This window comes from Mugil cephalus, chromosome 22, assembly GCF_022458985.1.
Source record: "Mugil cephalus isolate CIBA_MC_2020 chromosome 22, CIBA_Mcephalus_1.1, whole genome shotgun sequence".
NCBI lineage: Eukaryota > Metazoa > Chordata > Actinopteri > Mugiliformes > Mugilidae > Mugil > Mugil cephalus.
Genome location: NC_061791.1, coordinates 10,791,063 through 10,799,368, shown reverse-complemented (window position 1 = coordinate 10,799,368; position 8,306 = coordinate 10,791,063).

The window sequence follows — 8,306 nt, the reverse complement described above, 5'->3', positions numbered from 1 at the left end:
CGACGACGACGACGACGACGACAGTGGTCGTAAAATAAGATAACGTTAATACAACACCAACAGAGAAGTTTTGAGTATATAACCGCATATAAGCATACGTAATAACGACATTGCTGAATCAGCGACATGGGTCGGTAAACTACATTACATGAATTACGACATAAACAATAAGATAGAATAAAATGAACACTAGTTTCATTCATTTGTACTTACTTTAGGTTACCTGTTGGACGACAGCGGTCTCTTCTGAAGTGAATTAAATTCAACGCCGGTAACTTTCCGCAAAGCTTTTCCTGTTGCTGGGCGGGCGCAACGGGAGACATCCAATCAGCGACGGGATTCCCCATAGCAACGCTATTCATCAATCAAAGTGCGGTGCGAAAAAACGCTAACTCCTGATTGGATGCTTTACCCCGGTGACTGACAGCTGGCTGGGCTCTTTGCCCCGGTTGTTAGGACGTGTTAGGACTTTGTTCGGACTTGTTCGGACTTGGTTAGGACCTTGTTAGGAACTGTTCGGACTTGGTTCGGACCTGTTCGGACCTTGTTAGGATGTGTTAGGACTTCGAAAGCAGGCCGATCGCTGCAGGGTACGGCCATCACAGCGCCCTGCAAATAGGCTAATGCTAGCATGATGCTAACTATTATAGTCAAACTTAGATGGTGAATTTGTTCGATGTTATACCTGCCTAAAGCCCTAACCCTAAACCAACCGGCGTCAGGTGGGCGTCTATGATCCTACCTGCCAATACATTTGATCTCTGTCTAATTTTGAGCTCTTTTTGAGCATGTTGAAATAGTCAGTCACAACATTCACCCTGGCTCACTATTCTTGGCTGGACATTCACAGTTTAATTGTATTATTCACTTAAATCTGTGCCTTAAAGGACACTGACGACATTCTCTGAGAATGTTTATGTGAATCGAGCATTGATGTTAGACAGTGGAGCTTGAGATCAATAACGCTGTATCTCATCACAGAGACTAGAAGGTTTTCTGAAACGATCCACTGACAGGAGACGTGACTGTTAATGCAGAGTTTTGGCCTTTTATTTCAGTTCTCTTTCACTCCCCCTGCCATCAAGACGGTACGAATCCATCTTTGAGGTGGATAATTATGAGCTCCTCTAATTATATCCTTTCTCGGTGTTCATTCGTTAGGATGCCTTGTTAGTCCCGTGTGACGCTATCAGTGATTGATCACAACTGTCAGCCTCGTATCCTGTCTCACTTCCTGCATCCGGAACATCAAGAGCGTCGGGCTTGATAAGCATCACTGATAAACCCTGAATGCATTTGATTAAGGCAAATTGGAACCCTGCCAAGATGCCTAACTATTAGTCGTTATGTATTTTACTCATTGACATCATTTAGGAACCACAAAGCAGCCGCCGACAGAACATATCTGACGGCAAATCATATTCATGCATCACTTGCTTTCACCTGGGGGAAATAATAGAGCTGTAAACACTGGAGCGTTTAGTGTTCCCACTTAGTAAACTGCATCACCAAATTGTATATGATATTTATGTATGTATGTATGTTTTGTTTTTAAGCCTACATGGAAATGTTCCCATCTTAACCTGTCCATCACGAAACATAACAGGGAAGTAAAAGGGCTTTAATTAACAGAATGGATCTTTATCGTCATGGGAACAGATGGGATAGGGTGGTACTGATGTGTTTTGCCACCTTGAGAGGTTTGAGAATTGCATGGTGTGAAACTATGCACACACACACACACGCACACATTATGCTTCCATCAATTTGTAGCAGACATTTTGCTTTGTCTTAACAGAGCTTTAGAGGCTTACATGTGTGTCCAAGCAGATCAATATGTGCTCACTATAAAATGGACCCAGGCGTAAATTAACACACCGGGGAGCCACCAGAACAAGACACGCAGACTGGATCCACCAGGGTGTAATTTGAACAAATACACCTCCGCTGCCTGAGAGAACAACAAGTAGCTGGGGCTGGGGGGTCAATTTACTGCAGTGTTTTTTTATCGAAGTTAGAAAAGGTTTTTTAATGTGACGTGCAAACACGGTAATGCTAATGTAGCTGCTAAAGGAGCAAAAACAAACACTTTACTTTGCACTTATCTATTATGAATAAAAACATGGTTATTTGTAGCTTACCAAAATATTTAACCCTTTATATTAAATGTGCTGGGAAAATAGTTTTTTTTTTGTTTGTTTGTTTTTGGCTTTTTCGGTAGTATGCTACTGTTTAACAGTAATTTATTCCCATTTTACCATCCCAGTTACCGTCAATTTCTTCACTTTTTGTAAATTGCTTTCGGTAAATTAATAATTTCTCAATTTCTTTTCGTGAACAAAAGCTCAAACAACATGTATCACAGGAGGTAGAGTGGTCATCGTTATTCGGTCCGCTGCGTCCTTGGGCAAGACGCTAGCTAACCCACCTAGCTCCCAGTGTGATCTCCACTGGTGTATGATGGCCAATGAATGATGTTTGGTGGCTGGAGAGGACATAGGCATGGGTTGGCAGTCACGTTTCCATCCATTTTTTTTGTTGTTGTTTAAATACAGCTAATACACTAAAATGGGCACATTTGATTTGTAGTTTGATGCACTGTGACCAAAATATAAGAAGTGCTATTGCAAATTCAAAAGCTCTCATGTCTTGCAGTTAATAACAAAGTATACAACAGGCATTCATGTGACATTCACCAAAGTCTCTTTCATCTCTGCTACGAAATGTCAGTTCTATCTGTGCTGGCTCTCGATATGGTCTGATTAAGGCTACTAATCAATAACCCTTGAATCCAGAGGGGAGTTAAAGCTGGAATAATCTGTGTTTTGAGAAAAAGAAATACTATATGAGGTGTGAAGAAGCTTCAGCAGCTTAAGAACTGGTTGAGACCAAAACTGACAGAAAAGTATATAAATGTCGAATTTGCATTCCTCTGGAGGACAAAAACACAATCGCAAATGAACGCTAATGCATGTGTCAATATTTAAGTAGGTATTGCAGGTTTAATTGCATACAGTGAAGTTTTCTTTTTGCAGTGTTAATACAAATCTCAGAGACATTATTTGAAGCCTACATGAAATGAGAACAAAAGAAGCAGACTGATGAGTAAACGAGCTTGAGCGGTAGTTTGAGGGAATGTTGCGAATACGTCTTTACTAACGCTAATTACCGTGATGCTAACTTAACTTTTCATAACCTGGTGGTGGCCCAGCACATGACCAACCTCTAACAACACCATGATGTGTGTTCTTCTAACATATTTAAGATGCCAACAGCTATGTTACTTAGCATTTTTATAAATCCTGTTTTGGGAGAGTCTGTGATACACAGTTTATTTGTCATCGTGGCATTTGAGTTTCTCATTGGACATTCAGTAAGGTCGCATAAAGTTAACCTAGTGATTGGACCTATATGTAAATTGAAGCAGCAGCTATTTCTGCTGAAAGCATTCTGTAATCAGTCCAAATTTCCTCACTGCAACCCATTCCTTAATGGCATATCCATAGCGAGGCTCAGAACGTTAACAAAGTGTTTAACAATGTGGTGAATGTGCTGCTCGTGGGCGGCAGCGTTACCCGAGCTGCTACGCCCTGCAGGCGAAATCTCGTCGCTCGGCTCTGGTTGCGCGCTGCTCGCCTAACCCCAGTGTTTCACTGGCAATAAACTCACACTCGCGTATCCATAATTAAAAATAGGCTGATATTGTGTCGATAAACATGAACTCGGACTGGAAAGTTCCTCCATCGCGGAATATGGTGAAGTGTCATTTGACAAACACACAATGAAATCTTTAGCCAAAATGAGCGTGTGCGCGGACACACCTGCATGGATACAATTACACAGGCCGAGCAGAGACATCCAGACACAGTTGCTGATTCTCTCACACACACACACACAGCGCACACAGACAATAGCCTGCAACTCCCCTCCAGCCTGGCAGGTAATTGCTATCTATGAGGGGACAGGTGCTTCTACAATAGAGCGCCAGTGTCCAGGCAGGCTCCATTCACTGCCACTGTAATTACCTAATTGAAAAGCTCACAGGGGAAAGAGAGAGTGTGTGTGAGAAAGAGAGCGAGCGTGTGAGAGTGGGATAAAGGAAAAAGATGAGCTAGAGATTTTACAATGAAGCTTCACCCCTCACACGCATGCTTTTTGCATACGCGCGTACGCACGCTTCCATTAGATTACTTTTGCACCCAAGCATTCACGTGCAAGCATGAGGTATGTTCTGAATCTGATCACTCTGAGGGGTAAATATTGTCGTGCTGTGATTGAGGGACGGAGTGAAGGAGGGGGCAGTAATGGGAAATCTATTGTTGTACGATGAGGATGCGGCAGGGAAAAGCAGGAGGGGGGTTGTGTGCGCACTGAGTTATAAAAGCGTAAGGGTCAGTCTCATTTCTGATGTCAGCTTCTCTATCTCTGTGCCCCTCTGCTTTGGCTTTAAGTTTTTTTGTAGGATAAATAGACAGGGGGAAAGCAGATTGCGAATGTATGCATTTCTTATGTGAGTGCCGACTGTGAAAAGCGTGCATGTGAATGTGGTTTTTGCTGCTCAGAAAAATCTTGCAGAAAACTTGAATTTTCTTTTTTTTTTTTTATTACAACACCCCCCCAAAGAGTCTAACACGTTTAAACAATATAAATGGAAAAGTCAATCTTTTGAGGAAGTATGCGCATTCTTTTTTTAAATTCATGGTAAATATGTGGCTGCAGCCACTAGCTGGTTGGCTTAGCTTGGCACAAAGACTAACCATGAATCCGTTCAAATACAGGCACTCTTTCATTTGAATGAAAACTGCTGCAAAAAATACAGGCTCGAATAGCACACAACATGAATCATATTTGAAAGAGGAGCATTTTGATGCTTGTGAGCAAAACAAGCTTCAATAAAGTCCAATATTCATTATTCCTTATCTATATGTTCTCCAAATTTTTATTTTAAAACTTATAATATAACGACTTAAAGCTGGCCAAGCTTGCAGTTCAGGGTTCAGACATTTCCTTTGTTGCAGTACCACAAATGGCCAGTGGGGACAAGTTGACTGCAAGCCTGAGTGGCAGCTCCTTGTCTACATGCTAGCTAGCTAACCCAATTCCATCCAAACCAAATAAAATTTACCTAACAATACCCCTGTAGCTCATTAATGAAAAATATTTCTCTAAGTTTTTAAGATAACCATCTCCTTGCCATACAATAATCATGGTCTTTTCAGTTAAATAGAAATGGCTAGCTTGGCTAATGCTCACAGGAAAAACTTCTAATTAGCTCATTGATTATTAGATTAGTTTTATTTGAACATAGACCAAAATGGAAAAATAAAAACATACGTAAAACATGTAAAAAGGTAAGCTAGTTTCTTGCAGAAAACAAGCTAATAAACACAAAATAATGCTTCCATCAGCTGCAACATGTGAAGTTTTAACCTTGGATGTAAGTGATAGGAGACCACAGATGCTAAAAATTAGCAATCTGACGAATGGCTTACTTAATGTAAGAAATGTGTAGGCATAACGAAGAATTGAGACAGCTTTCAGTATTTTATTAATTTTGTATGTCATCATAAGACTACAAAGAAATCATTAACTTACCATTCACTTCTATCCTTTCTGAAACCGTCGGCAAATTCAACACAATTTGGGAACTCAGACCTTGTAAAACATTTCCCAGTTACGAGGCTGTATACTTCAAAGGAGACGTTTCCAATATTCGGTGGAGAATAATAAATTTGCGTTCTCTTGACAATGTTAGCTTTTATATTTAGCAAATCCAACTTCTGAAGGCGCTTCAAAACCCCACTTTGTTGCAAACGTCGTCGGGAAAACCTCACATACCTCACAGTAATGTCTTGCCATCATCCTTGGATGTGTTCCCCTTACTGTAGCAGCCTTGTTTTGGCTCATGTGCGCGCCTGCATTGTAGTACAAAGCCAAGGAACTCGCATCCCCGGGGCCAGCGATTCTAGGTAGGCGCAGCCTCACGCTGGCGTTCTTCAAAATGTTTAGAGGTGAGAGCGTGTGCAACAAGGATCTTTGAAAATCCCTATGTTTGATGAGCACATCGGATATTTTTGTATTCGCAGTAGGTTTGTGGAAGTTTTTGTGCCCTCCGATAGGTGCAGGAAATGAAAAAGAAATCAGGCATGAGAAACTGGGTCAGAAACTGAGGTGGATTTCAAAGGTGGATTCTTGTGAAAATAATGCATAAAGAATGGAGTTTTGGAGTGCAAGAAAAAAGACAGAACAAGAGGAAGAATAAAATGATGAAAAAGGAAGAAGAACACATGCATAGGAAGTGGTGAGGACACAAACAAGGACGAGGAACACATTTGGCAGTCCGCCTGATTTTGGCGGGAGAATCCTGAGCTCTGGCTCCCCGTGCAGCGGCACAGTTTCCCCGAGAGCTGCCTGGACGGAAATCATTTCAAGCTCTGCTTCGTGGCGTTTGCCGTGTCGGGTCTTACAAACACACACACACGCACGGTAAATAAGCTGTGAAGTAAATAAACCAATCTGCCGAAATACCCGTCACTATGTTTTTCGTGCTGAGTGAATCATCGAGGCAAAATTCCATGTCAGTGTGAGCAAAGATGTCATATTCCATCTCGCTGGGCCTCAAACGCACCCCGGAGTCGCACACATGTAAATAAGCGGCGCAGAACATGACATTCTGTTTGTGGGGAACATTTTGGGCCCGTGTGCTTCTCTCTCATCTCCTGCAGCAGTGAAATGTAGACCCTATTACAGCATGTAAATGACCCCCTGCTGCACAATTGAGGAGTACAGTATGACATACATGTTCAAATGTGCACAGCTGATGTTGCACATACCATAAGAGCAAATGTATGCGTGTGTATTTGGTTTGGTATTTGGTGTTTGATATGACATATCTTTATAAGTATCTGCATGCTACAGATGTCAGAATTTGACAAATACTGTTGAGTCTTTTCAAAGTCACACAAATGAGAGGAACTTCAAAGGACGCACTCTTATTTAATGACAAATGTAAGCAAAGCTAAAGCTCTGAGAGCCCATTTTGAAATAGTTACCTATTTCTTATAAGTGAATTTTATGAACTTTTTATTTTTATTTCAGGTATTGCATGGGTTTTCAACAGGGGATTCACGGAGGTACTGCAGGGGGATCTCAAAATCTGCCATAAAACGAATCTACAAAGTATTTTAGTGACTTTCAGGTTATTGTTTCGGTTTTATTGGTAGCAGCTTCATTCCTCTGCAGCTTCTGTGTACATTGTAGGAGGCAGCAGGCAGCTGTTTTCAGAAAATTAGCTATCGACTGGGAAAATCTATGTGAACACACCCACAAGTCAGATCAACAACTATATTGACATAACTCTAAAAAGTTGGCAAACTAGATGCAGCAGGTAGATGGATTCCCTGAAAAAGCTTGAATATTTGCACGTTCATATGATGTCGGAAAAATTAGAAGAGACTTGTCCCAGTTGTTCAGAAAACTTGTTTCGGAAAACAAGAAAAATCACAATTTTTAGCAAGCACATTGGTATTTTTGTTAATATTGTAACACTAAGTCAAAAAATAACCTAGGCAATTATGCTATTAAGCTAATGATATGCGGTTTATACCTCTGGGTCTATTTGGCCGCGCAGATGCGATGCAGACCACAAGAGCTGTGATTGGTATGCTGGGTAGTAGTATATTTCCAGCTGCTTGTCCATCTCCACAATATTCAAATACACTTTTTTGGATCAACAAAGATGGACCACACTGAGACACACGTTTGGAGATCCAAGTATTTGTATGACTCGTCTTCGACAAAAGTTTCAATTGCCATTTTTGAAAGTGGAGCAGGAAGTAGAAACAAACATTACCCCGACTGGCAGAAAGCTACAGCGCCGACTAGTGTTTGGGTGGTGTTTTTACAGGGTGAGCAAGTCTGACAATGGCATGATGGCATAATTTTGTTCTTTAACTACCGTACCAACATTTACTCCCATATTAAATGTAGACAGTATTGTGTTCACAATACAAAGAAAAATAGCTCCTCACAGAGATCATGAGGTTAGTCTTACATTAGCGGTGGTTTATTCCATGTACTCAGTGAATGCTGCACATTGTGCTTCCACCAAATGGAGCAGCGAGTTTGTTTCTCTGTTTCTTTTGATGATACCATTTTGAGGTTCAACTCGAGCAAGAAACCTCCAACAGATCGAGCGCCCAAGCAACAGAGTGCCCTAAATGCCATGTTGGCTGTGACAGCCTTTTTCTTTTCTTTCATCAAAAACACACTCCAGCCCTTTTCTCTCCGTACTCCCACTCCTGAAC